The sequence below is a fragment of the Haliaeetus albicilla genome, chromosome 16, assembly GCF_947461875.1.
Source record: "Haliaeetus albicilla chromosome 16, bHalAlb1.1, whole genome shotgun sequence".
Classification (NCBI taxonomy): domain Eukaryota; kingdom Metazoa; phylum Chordata; class Aves; order Accipitriformes; family Accipitridae; genus Haliaeetus; species Haliaeetus albicilla.
The window spans coordinates 24,388,272-24,400,856 of NC_091498.1; positions in this window are offsets into that span (position 1 = coordinate 24,388,272).

The following is a 12,585-nucleotide window of genomic DNA, read 5'->3' on the forward strand; positions in this document are numbered from 1 at the left end:
CTGCAAGACACTGGACACTGTCCATTTCCATTCATCATTTCCCAGAAGTGCTTGGAACCCCCCAAGTTTTGCTGCTTTCTTGTGGGAATAAAGTCTTTGCAGGCAAGAAGGTGACCTTGGGATCTATTGTTGGTTCTTTCACATAAGCAGCAATACATGCTGAAGATGTAGAGGTACTTCCAAGAAACGCTCATTACTTTGTAGTTACAACCTGTACAACCTCTTTACCCTATGCCAGGATTTTTTCTGAAAACTGTGCATATGAGCAATCTCTACTCACATGTGTAAAGGTGTCGTGTCCCAGAAGATCCCACTGAGTGTGCATCCAGGCCAGTGCTGATACTAGGCCAGCGGGTGTTAGCATACAGGGGAGGATTCTGCACACTGCGGATAATGAAAATGACAGTCAGTCATCACCATAGTCCCATAAGGTATGCATTATAATTTCTATTTTACAGAGGATAGCTAACCTAAGTCAACAGTCTGAGCAAGCGAAACTTCTCTCTGTCCATGCAAACTCTGCAAGTGTTACAGTAGTTGGGAACTTGGCAACGATGGATGAACTATTTGTACACAGGTCACCTTCCATGTCTTCTCCAACATACTGTTATGTGACAAAATGGTTTATATCTTAATTCATGAAATTTATTTTTTACTGTAAAACAAATGATAATGAGTAGCTCTTTAAACTAATGTTTTATTTCCAGTGAGTCAAAGTTTTGGCATTAGTTTAATGGAAAAAACATTAATCTTCACAACTGAAATAGAGAGCTGTTGACTAAATATGACCTGACAAAATTAATTTTCAAAACTGTTCACAGATCTTTCTCATCAAATTTTAAGCAATTTGTATTTGTTATTGACTGTTAAGGACTAATAATTATTCTTTCTATTCCGGTTCAGTTACTGTGTCATTCACTTCCAGAACCAAGAAGAAAGGCACATTTAAATATCTACTGAGATGTTTGTATATGTGTAAGGAACTGTCGGGTGTAATAGGAACAAACATTTGTTACTTACCTTTAACCTTTGGTTAACTAATAATGTCGTGAGTTGTAGTTCACAGGAGGAAGAAATGTTTGTTCCCAGCTGTGTAATACAGACAAGCCTTGAGGGCTGTCGTGAAGTTCTTTGAATTATTTTTTCTCTTCTGTCCTGCTGGGAAATGTACAGAAATTGATACAAGACCCTGCTATCATTCATGTGGCAGCAGACTAGGAATGACTGCTAGAATGTCCGGGACATGCTTTATGTTTAGCGCTGACAATCTAAGCAAGACAAATATGATTTATGGGACAATAGTTCAGATGGGGAATGAATGGAGATGTCTTGGTGAAAATATCAGCATAAGTAGGCTATGTGAAGGAAGTAGGTTTTAAGGAAGGATCTAAAGGAGATTTGGCATGTGGCAGATGGGAAGTTATTCAAACTATAAGAGGCAACATGGAAAAAGAAGTGAAGCTGAGAGTGGGAGAAAAATATGAAAGGAACAGTAAGACAAGAGGGACCCTGGAAGTCTGCTTTTCCTTTCCACATATAACTAATCAAATACTTCTTTATAGCCTGAAAAGGTGACTAATGAACTTTGGTGAATTCTGGTGTATCCCCATAGATAATAATTAATAACATTTCAGAAAACTTCATCAAGTCTTTCAAACCTGGATATTTCTCCTTAGTAAACCAAGAATATATAGTCTGAAAAAACTCAGAAATCATTATTTTTATTACTGTAGCACTTTTATGCAAGAGACTGTCCTTGTTCAGAAGAGTTTATTGTCTGCTTGGACAAAGAATGGGCAAAGGGAAATATTACCAAGGTTTGTATTACAGAATAAGGAAGAGACCTGCTAGGATTTGCCCAAGGACATGAAGGAAGCTAAAATGGTGGTGAAACTGAGACTTAGTATGTGATCTTGCAATGAGCTTCCTAACAGCAAAGATCATTCATATTCATTCCTGTTTTGAATAATGGACTCAATATACTCACACTATACACTTTAGGGGTGTCCTAGATCACTTTTGAAGGCTAAATGTATACTTGCAGACTGCTCCATTGCCACTTCTGTAAGAAACTTAATATAGTTTCACAAATTACTCTAGTAGATTTTTGTTCTACTTCACCTTTCTTTCCTTAGCTTAAAAACCATGTACTGCTTTGCCTGTCCCTTCCTAACTAATATTGTCCCCAGTCTTTTTTCCCTGCCTTGTTTTGCCAGTGATACAAGCCTTGTCAATCCACTCATTTGCTGCTTCTCCAGTTAATTTTGCAGGGTGTGCCATGCTGATCAGAAAGCGAGGAATCCTTTCCTTGAGGAAATCAGAAAGCGAGGAATCCTTTCCCTGTTGTCCAGCACCTCCCCCTTCCCAAGCTTTCCTTCTCCAATGTATTAACTAATGATCATCATTAGGCCAAGATGTACATGGGTAGAAATTATATGTGTGTAATGAAAAAAGGAAGGAAAGTTAACATCATTTGTATGTAAGAGGTTACACAGTTACCACCCTTTTTGTGGTTATTTCCTTTTCTTGAGGGAGAGCTAAAAACTGAATGACTGAGATAAAGAGCATAAAGGAATGAATAAATTTAATGTCCATGTAGATAAAATCAGAGATAGTCATGTAAAGATTATAAAAATTTAATTCTACCACAACTCCAGAATAAAGGCCGCCAGAATCCCAAGCAGTGTAAGTGTGCCAGGATTTACATCCCACAGCAGCGCACATTGTGTACAGTAAGCACTGTGGTTCAGTTTACCCTATTACTTAAATAACTCGGTAAGGAATCTTCTGGTTTGGGGTTAGCGTAGCTGTAAAATCTTTCTTTGCGCTATTCTGAGAATGAACTTTAATCCATATCTTATCTTCTGCTTGAAAATGAACATCCTTTCTATTCTTATCATGTTTCTGCTTTTTTTGAATTTTTGAGCGTCAGCGATATTCTGCTTGGCAGTTACATGAAGTTGTTTCTGCTCAGCTATTTGTTGTGTTGAGTTACCTTTGAAATTCATCCCTCTTTTTATGACTACACTCCAGAGGCCCTTTTGATAACCTGCCCAGGGCTAATACTTCCATGAAAGCTGGGCTTGCTCTGATACACTCACTGCTTTCTCATTAGATTGTACAAATCCTTCACCGTGATACAACATAGTTTATAGAGAAGAAAACCCCAGATAACCATGTACTATGGATCTGCTTTGTGCTGTTGGCTAAACTAGTCTTGGATCAGGTGACAGCATGGAGACTATCTACCTTCTTACATCTAGACTAGATGTGTCCAGTGTCTTTTTTCTTCATAGGCACATCAGGGCTGTCAGCACCATTGTATGAACTGGATTCATCAAGTGGTCAGTGTTGCAGTACAACATACGGTGTACTCTGTAATAAAAACATATCGTGAGTGGTTTGGAACACGCTTCTTTTATTTATCTATCAGTCTGTTCTACTGAGGAGGCATGTATTTAGAACAAATTATCCTTTAAAATAAAAGGGCCGTCCTTCAGATTATAGCATTTTCCTGATGTAGGGAGGTGAAATGCAGGGCCTAAAAAGACTGCCCCTTTTCTTAAGGCACACACTCAAAGGTTAAGACCTTTTCTCTACCCCCAACGATTTCTCAGCCCTGTCTGGCAGCAGTGCCTGTGCTCCCCCTCCTGCCTCAGGCACCAGGTCCATACCCATGGCAGGCGATGGCATTTCTGAACAAAACATTGGATCTTCCTCACAAAAACGTTGAGAAACAACCTGTGGGCAATGCGGGAAGCAGTGCGGCTGGCGGAGGCACAGCCACAGCCCAGGAGCACCCGTCTGGCCTAGGCCCCTTGCCTGGGGCTGTGTCCTGAGGCGGGAAATGGCTGCCCAGTCCCCTTCCCCAGGCTGGCCTGCCTCACCGCCACCGCAGGCCCCCGGGTGGTTCAGAGCTTTTCCCTGTCCTTGGGGAAAGGTGTGTGTTTGTGTTGGGCAGTAAGCACACAGAATCGTTAGAAGAGAAAATAAATTCCAAAGGAAATGTCTTTTTTCTGTTAAAAAAAAAAAAAGCTGGATAGATTTCCTTGCTTGCTCGTAGAAAGCGCAGTTCTTGGCAAGCTGGGCCCTGTCAAGGCTTTACTTGGAACTTCCAACAGATACGTTGGTTAAAAACCCTTAAATCTTTCCTTCGGGTAACAGCAGTGTGCAGTAAGTAAAAAAGAAAAAGAACAACATGGATTTAAATGAGAAAAGTTTTTCTTCCAGATGAAAATCTTCATGTAACCTACAGAAGTAAGAATACAGCTTACGTTCACTTTACTCTGAGGGAAGACTGTAACTAACTGGCCTATCTGTAATGTTTTTGGCGCGATTCCACTATAAATATGCTCTTTATAATTAAACTAACCAGCTGATTTATTGGACTTGCAGTTCAGATTCTGCTGCACTGAAGGGATTTTGTTGCATTTCTTTTAATCATGATCATGGTCTTCTCACCTGGTGAAGTTTAACTTCAGCAATTCTGTGGAGATAAAAGGTGCTTGCAGGTGTTGCAGAATAATAGTTTTAAAGTTTGACTGGGGTGGCGACCCTTTAAATTTATGAAAAAGCTTGTATCTAACTGATTGTAAGATTTAAAAAGGTGGTGTTTGTTTTTTTTTTTTTAATTATTTATGGTACCCTACCTGAGTATGAAGCTTTAGTGTTTTAGTGGCTTTCAAAATGGATGGATTGTGGTCTGTGGTGTAGTGGACACTATGAAATCAGTGAAGCTCTCACAGGCTTCTGTGGAAGGAGTCACACTGGCTTCTGTGGAATTTGGGTGGGGTTTTGCACACATGAATTTATTTTATAAAGTTATCTGAAAAGTGGAATAAGTACTGGCAAGAGTAATTGCTGGATGGAGGATTTTTCTGCCTGTTATCTTACAGTTTTCATTCTCAGAGTTGTTATGAAGACTTAGATATGATAATAGTATAAATTCATTTATGAAATACATCTGTTACATAGAAAGCAGTTATTGATTGAAGCTCTGGATTAGAAGTGAACTCTTCGTTTTACTCTGCTTCACTGCTTCTAATCTATTTGCTTGGTGATTTTTTTTTTTAAAATCAGTTCTCATTTGGCACTTCAGTGTGAAAGGTTACATCTTTTATCGTGATAATTATTTTTTAAGCTTTTGTTTGAAATAGTGGTTAGCTGTAGCAGCAAAGATTGCTAGTCACGGCCAGAAGGTTGTTGTGTTTAACTTTGTGTTTCGCAAATACGAAACTAAAAGGATTCTGAGTCCTTAAAGAGCATACAGTCCTGGGTATCGGAGAAGGTGGTTTCCAGACAGCAAACACAGGAAGTGCTACAGCTGTATTAATCTGGAAGAACATTACAGTGAACTGTGACAACGAACTTGGGTTGAGGATCGCCTTTCAGATTTCTGCAGAAGGATCACTTTTGTCAGTAAAACAGCAAAGTTCATACGGGCCAATGACTTACAAATTCCTTTCAGTATATTTCAATGTGCACTGCAACTTACTAGTTCCCTCAGGATGGAGGAAAAGCTGACATTTAGTATTTTCTTATAACATTTGAAATTAATCGAAATGCAGAAGCACATAGAGACTTACATGATACTCTCTGGTGTCTTGTAATTCACTTGATTTGCAGTGTTGCTGTATTACCAAAATGAAATAATTGTATAGAAGTTCTCTCCTCCCCACAAACATTTGGATATTGCAACTGAGGAAAAATAGCAACCGGACCGCAGCTGTAATGACTCTTTTTGCTCTTTAGAGAACAGCTGCAAACATTGCATCAGACTGCACGGTGAAATTGCCAAAGCTGTGTTTTGGACTAGGCAGGTGGAGAGGGTGGTCTTGGTGAAGTGAGCTTTCGGTTTTTGGTAGGTGCTTGCTTGAGGGCATGTCAGGGAGTTCCTGAAAAGCAGCCGTCTCTGCAGTAGGCTGCGGCAGCCTGCGAGTGGGTTCTGTAAACCTGCGACTTGAACCTTTCCAAGCCGGGTCACCGGCCCTGTCAGCACTGCCCAACTGCTCCCCCTTGTGCTAGCTACCGAGGGCTTTGTTCACACCCCCTCGTGTTCCCAGGCGTCGTCTAGAGGTATATTTTTTGTACTTTTTTGGGAAGTCTTAATAGTTGATTCATGCAATATACATAGTTTATTTTCAACCTTGTTGCCTTCAGTAATTTCACATGGAGTGGATCATTAAGTAAATATACTTCAGGTCCTATGTAATGAACCGTTGTTTGCTGGACTTCGGTTCTGTACGCTTCAGTTGACATGATTTTCTGATAGACAAAATAGTTTTATACACACGCACATATGTACTTACTAAGATGAAGAGCATATTGAAAAAAACCACTATTTTTAAAAATGGAAGATGTGCATACCTGCCTTAGTGCTTGTTCCTCAGCAATGCCAATTTAGCAGTTAAATGACCTCATGTATTCCTAGATACCGTGAGTAGTCTTGATGAACTGGTATATGTTGAAAGGATGGTACTGAGATTATTAGGTAAAAAATGGCTCACAAAAAATTCCTCCTTGTGTTTAAAAGGAGGTGTGTATGGGAAAACTATCTATTACAAAACACTCATTTTACTATTGTAAGTATTAGATGAATCCTCTCTCTTTTTGCAATATTTTATTGTAATATCTTTCAGGAGATTGGATGTTTCTTAATACCACATAAAATACTTCTTATTTTTCTTTTACTGCAGGTTATTGAGATACACAAGATTTTTATAGCATATATCACATACTTAAGAGTAAAATTGATTTGAACTTGGGTCCTCTTGTATTTGAGCTGATAAACATTTGTTAGAATTAACAAACATTTGTGAATATGCCAGACTATTCTAGCATATCTGAAACTGTGTTGATCTTTTTAAAGATTACTGGGTTTTGTTATTTTTAAGATAACTTCTGCTATACAGGAACAAGTTCCTGATGATTATGTCATGTCTTTGCATTTTTACTGTTAATAGAATACATGTGTATTATACTAAAACCCATATGCTCAGTCCCTAAGTGGTTTTATGAAAATTAACAGGTTTTTATTTAAAGCAGCAGCAGCATTTTATTTAGGTAAGCAGCTTTTAAATATAAATATTTTTCAGCATGAATTTTAACGATGTTTGGTTATGTTCCCACAGTTCTAAAAATTAATATTTTTATTAATATAATAGATATGCACAGAATTGGCAATTTCTGATTAAAAATAATAAAATGTATTGCCAGTTCCCTCTTACCTGGCACACCCACCCACCCCAAAATAACATCAGTTATTTGAAAAGAGCCTTATTCTTGAAATCAGATGTAGTTACAGTATCTTGCAGAAAATAAGAGTTGAGGAGGGATATAAATGCAGAGGCTAAAAACTAGTGACAGTGTCATAAAAAGGAATATGTTTGTGGAAGTGTAGAAGAAGTTTTTAAAGTTATACAGCTTATCAAACACTTCTCAATTTATAATTAGTTAAGACCAAGCAGAAATTATTAATCAAATCAATGTTATATTCTCTAAATGTTCTTTAGTTAAGACTATTATAATGTGTTCATTTGGGCTGGAGGCAGGGCTTTGCTAAATGTTTCACGTTGGTTAACACAAATGGTTACAACTGTTAAGGGGCAATGTCAGACAGAAGGCAATGCAGATTAACACAGGTGCATAGGAACCTTTTTACAGTAGTTTTCCGCAAACCGAGGCAGATATTCATCAATTCAGTGTGGTCTGCCATCTGATGGTGTGTGGTTAACATTTTAGTTGCTCACAGCTAAAGTAATTTAGTAAATGACAAACAGAATTCTTAAATGCTTTCAATGGATTAATGCAATGGATTTTTTTTTTTTAAAGGTAAAGGGGATACTGCATCCATTTGCTGCCTTTACTGCTGGAAAAATAATGACGAGCAGAAGTTTTTTGTGTTACCTTGGTAAAAGATCCTCTGGAAGTCAAACACTATTAACTTTAACAAAGTAGCTTTGATGGCAGGGAAGAGACAGCTGATACTACACTTCCCTAACAATAAACCACACTGACAGATAAAAACAAACATGTGTGCGATAACATATAGCATTTCAGAGAATGGAGCCAGAAACTAATGTAGACTGACGTGATCTTTGCTTTCTTTTAAAGGCTGTTACTACTTTTGAAATGGTTACTTCTGAAAAGAATTAAAAATTAATTCTGCTTTTATGACAAATTTATATCATACTACTGAAGTAGGTGAAAGCAAATAGTTAGATGTGCCTTATATTTTGTTGGGCTGTAATTTTTGGAAATTGGTTTTCATCTTGAAGATCACTTTGCTTAAAATTATACGCTACGGCTGATAATCAGAAGCAGTCTATTCTTTTGTCATGATGATGTGATTATTCCTTCCTCTCTATATTCTGCTTTCTTTTCCTGAACTTGCTCCCTTATTGTACTCAACTGCGGACATACTAGGACTGTTTTTCATCATTTTTACCCTAGCTGGAGAACTATTTTGTTTTTCAGTTATGTCTTTATACTGAGGACAAACAGACATAGTACACTTGCTGATATAAATAATACTAAGAAAGGAGGAGGAAAATGTTATTTTTTGCTTCTGGTGATCGGAACCTGTGTGTGTTCAGTGGTGTGCTGTTGTAGGAGAGGTGGCAGATGCCTTCGCTGTGCTACTGCCTGCAGCCTAGTGGTTAGGGCAGTTTCATGGAAGGTGGAAGGAGTGTTGAACTTTTTTCACTGAGGAGGATGTACTCTCGGGTTTCTTGCTTTTTGGACACTCTGATTACTGTTAGATAGAGAGTGTTGTTTTTCACTGTACTTACTTTCAAAGAAAAGTGAGCCGGTCATCTATATCCAACAAGATGGCACAGGCATCTGAAGAGCAGGATGGGGTTTGGGCATGTGAGGTAGAGTCTCACCTAGGAGGAAGGTGGAGTTTCAAACACGTCTGAGCACCTACAGCCAAGCATCTTGATGCTGAGCATTGCCATGTTTAAGTCCTGTCATGAATTGAACCATGCTCTCTGATGTCTCATTGGCAATAATGTCATGACAGGAGTGTCTTTCCAGTCCCATTCCTGCTTTTTAAAATTTTAATAGCAAAAGCAAAGTATTTATTTGGGAAAAACAGTGTGCTAAGATCAACAATGTAAAAAAGATTTTAAATCTTATAGCCAAAGCTGTTTTCAGATTTGTGATGTATCCTAGAAACTACAGAATGTGCACTGAATCTATGCTCTAATCATGCCTGTATATTATAGTCCTTTTTAGGGCAGATTTCCACTGTAAAGTTGATGTCAACCCCTATTTTCATTTGCATGTTTCTTGTGAGCCGCTTTTCAGACTGCATCTTTCTCATCCAGACCTCACGGTAGATTTCCTTAGGCTTTACCTTCCCCAGGAAGACAGGTGCTTTTAAACCAAGAAGGCAGAGCAGTTTATTGCTTATACAAATTGTCAATGTGTGCAAAAAGCAGAAGTTGCTTGCATTTACTGGTAACGTTACCATGTGTTGTAAAAGAGCACCATTCTTCTTTGGGTGGGTGAATTCATGGGCTTGGTTCCTCTGAAGGCAGAAGCGATACTGTAAATAATGCAACTGATACAGCAAGAGATGCACGGGCGAACTCAATAAAATGGTACAGCCTGCCTGCTGCGAGTACCGCTGCCCTGCTTTTAGGAACAAGGTGTTTCACTGACTCGTAGAAGTAGGCTGTGGTGGTACCACACTGCAGTGGGCTTTGTCTGTGTGTGGCTGGAGATGCTCGAATGAAAACTTCTGTGCCTTACGTGCAGTGTGGTGCTGCACAGCCCAAGGCAGGGCTCTTCCATTAGTCCAGGGCTTTAGCAGGGGGGTGAGGAGATGGCCAAGTACCTGGTGTTTTTTACCTGTCAGGTTCTGCACTGGGAGAAAATGTTTGTAGAAGGTGCTTGAGCTGTGAGCAGAAGCTGCAGCAGCAGTGTTAACAGTCAAGTCTGAACAGTATTTCTTATCCACCCCTGACTTTTGATTAGCTTCTTCGTGCTTGCACGTAGCTTCTGAATACATGTATTGCTTACCCGCACCACGCGGTTTTGTTTTGTTTTAACTTGGCAAAGGTTAATTCTGTTATTGACTATTACCTATTTTTTATAGCTAGAATTTTAAAAATTGTTTTGGATTATCTCAGAGCACAAAATATTATATTTTAGTGGAATACCTGATATACTATTGTGGAGTACAGAAACTACTAAGTCTTCCAACCTCAGCCTTTTTTTTTAATCACTGTGTTAAAAAATAGACTGATAAGCTTGGCCGCAAAGGATTAATGCAGGGAAGAATCCTATATTCTCATTTTGTTCCCCCCCGGTTATCAGGCTGATCCTTTTCCTGAGTCATTCTGTATTTCCTTTTCCAGGATGCTTTATATTCATGATCTTCAGATGTTAGCGGAATCAGTGTCAGATTTCCTGAAATAGGTATTTTAACTTGTACATGCTACACATTGCTTTTTGAGGTCCTGATTTACCTTCATCACATGGTAATCTTATGTTCTTTCACTTACAGCATTTTATTTTTCATATAATAGCTGAAATTATATGTACATAAGATTTCTGGTCTATCACTTCGCCTTATCTTGGCATGCGAGCTTTCCAAAGGGGGACACTTTGCATGTAGGAAGAAGTGATTTGAATTTGGCATATGCTGAATACAAATACAGTCTGAGATTGCACAAGAGCTGTGCCCTCTTGTGTTCACTTGGAAAAGCAACCAAAGCATAAGAAAATAAAGCAAGCCTACTGAAATTAAGTTGGTAGGAGTTGATGTATCCTCTGTCTCAGATCCCTGCAAGAGTCTCAAACTATGGAAACACTGCATTTGAGGATTCCAGAATTTGATCATTTCTCTTCTTCCCTGTCCTGGGCAGTACAAGTTAGATCACTTTCATTTAATTTTAAATGAAAAGAAGGCAAAGTGCAAGAGCACAAAATAATAGAGTGCAATAATAAGTAAAAAGAGTAAATATCTGCAAATTCATAATTGGGTCAATTTCCCACCCCAAAAAAGTGACGTGCAATAATAGAAGTTTTGCAAACTAAAACTTCCTAATCATGTTCTGTCTGTCTTTTAGAAAGTGATTTGGTATGCTTTGAGCTTGGCCAGTGAAATTATTTGATGATATGAAAGCATTCTGTTAATTAAATCCTTATTGTATTGTAAGTTAATAAATACGGATATAAAACCAAAATGCAGTGAATTATGAGTTCAGCTTGTTTTCAGTGGGGCTGTAGGTATTTCTAACTTGTCTCCATTAGGCTAAAATCCATAACATAATAACTGTAACTAAATTGTTTGCATGTTCACCAAAATTCCAGTTTAGTTTATCCACAGTTGCTCTGGAATACAATTATATATGGATTTTTCCCATGCATTTTTAAATACTAACTTTATATTGATGTGTCTACTGTGCACCTCCTTCCATGGTCTTTAGGTTTATTCCCTGTAGAGAATTGCAAAATAGGTAAGTCATGTCTTGGGTTGATCTCTTCTTTCACATGGAGAATATATTTTGGTTTGCATGAAGTATCATCATTTTTGAAACAGTATTGTTATGTTTTGTGAGCATGAGTTTTTCACTTGTGGTTTTTGGGAGAATTATGATTACAGCGGGGGTGGGGAGGTGTGTGGATCTTGTGACATTGCTGAGTATATAACAGTGTCATTTTATATGTAATACTTACAACACCTCGATAAGGACTTGTTTATTGCAGATCAGTTGTTGCCGTGCTGGTTTGTGGTACTGTGGGAGGGAATCAGTCTGGAAAAGAAACAGGGGTTTGCTTTATTGGGGCTATGATCCGTAAAACCGGAGTGGCTCAAACATGATTTTAGGTGTCATTAGAAATCAGAAGCAGCCAATTCGGCTAAGTCTTTGTGAACCTTTTGCCAAGTCTAATCTGAAGTTCTTGTCAGCCTGACTAATTTCAGAGGTTTTCTTCTGCAGGAAATCACATTGTATACTTGCCTTGTAGGGACTTGGACGCAGATAGAGAATGTGCGTATGAAATGAGATCATTTACTGGCTTGGAATGAATATTGTTTCATAGCTTGGGTTGGTACTCTGGTAAAAACTGAGATGTAGGTTATATAAAGAACAGATAAATCTTGAAGTCTGAGTGAATTGTCAAATACTATGGAGGATAAGATTTTAGTTTAAGGAAGAGTGAGGCTTTTGAAGTAAACATGTAGAACTTGTTGATGCTTTTATAAAAAGTAAAATACATAGATACCTGAGAGGTTCAAAAATCGTGTCCAGATTGAGAATGTGTATATTTGAGCAGTGTTTATATGAAAACACTTTCCCCTTTGGAATATAACTGATGGCTCAATGTGTAAAAATCCTTACTCAAGAATAAGAATAGAAACCCAGATGGCATAAAGCTGATAATTCACTTTACTAACAATACTCACGACAAATTAAATAGTTGCAGCTAGAAGATAAGATTTTTTAATAGGGTTACCCCTTTTCCCTCATCTTGGCTGGTGTAACATATGTAGTCAGGTCAAAACAAAGCTGTTTGTTTGCTTCACATTTGTTTTCTTTAACTGTGGGACAGCTTTGCTGTACCTTATCAAAG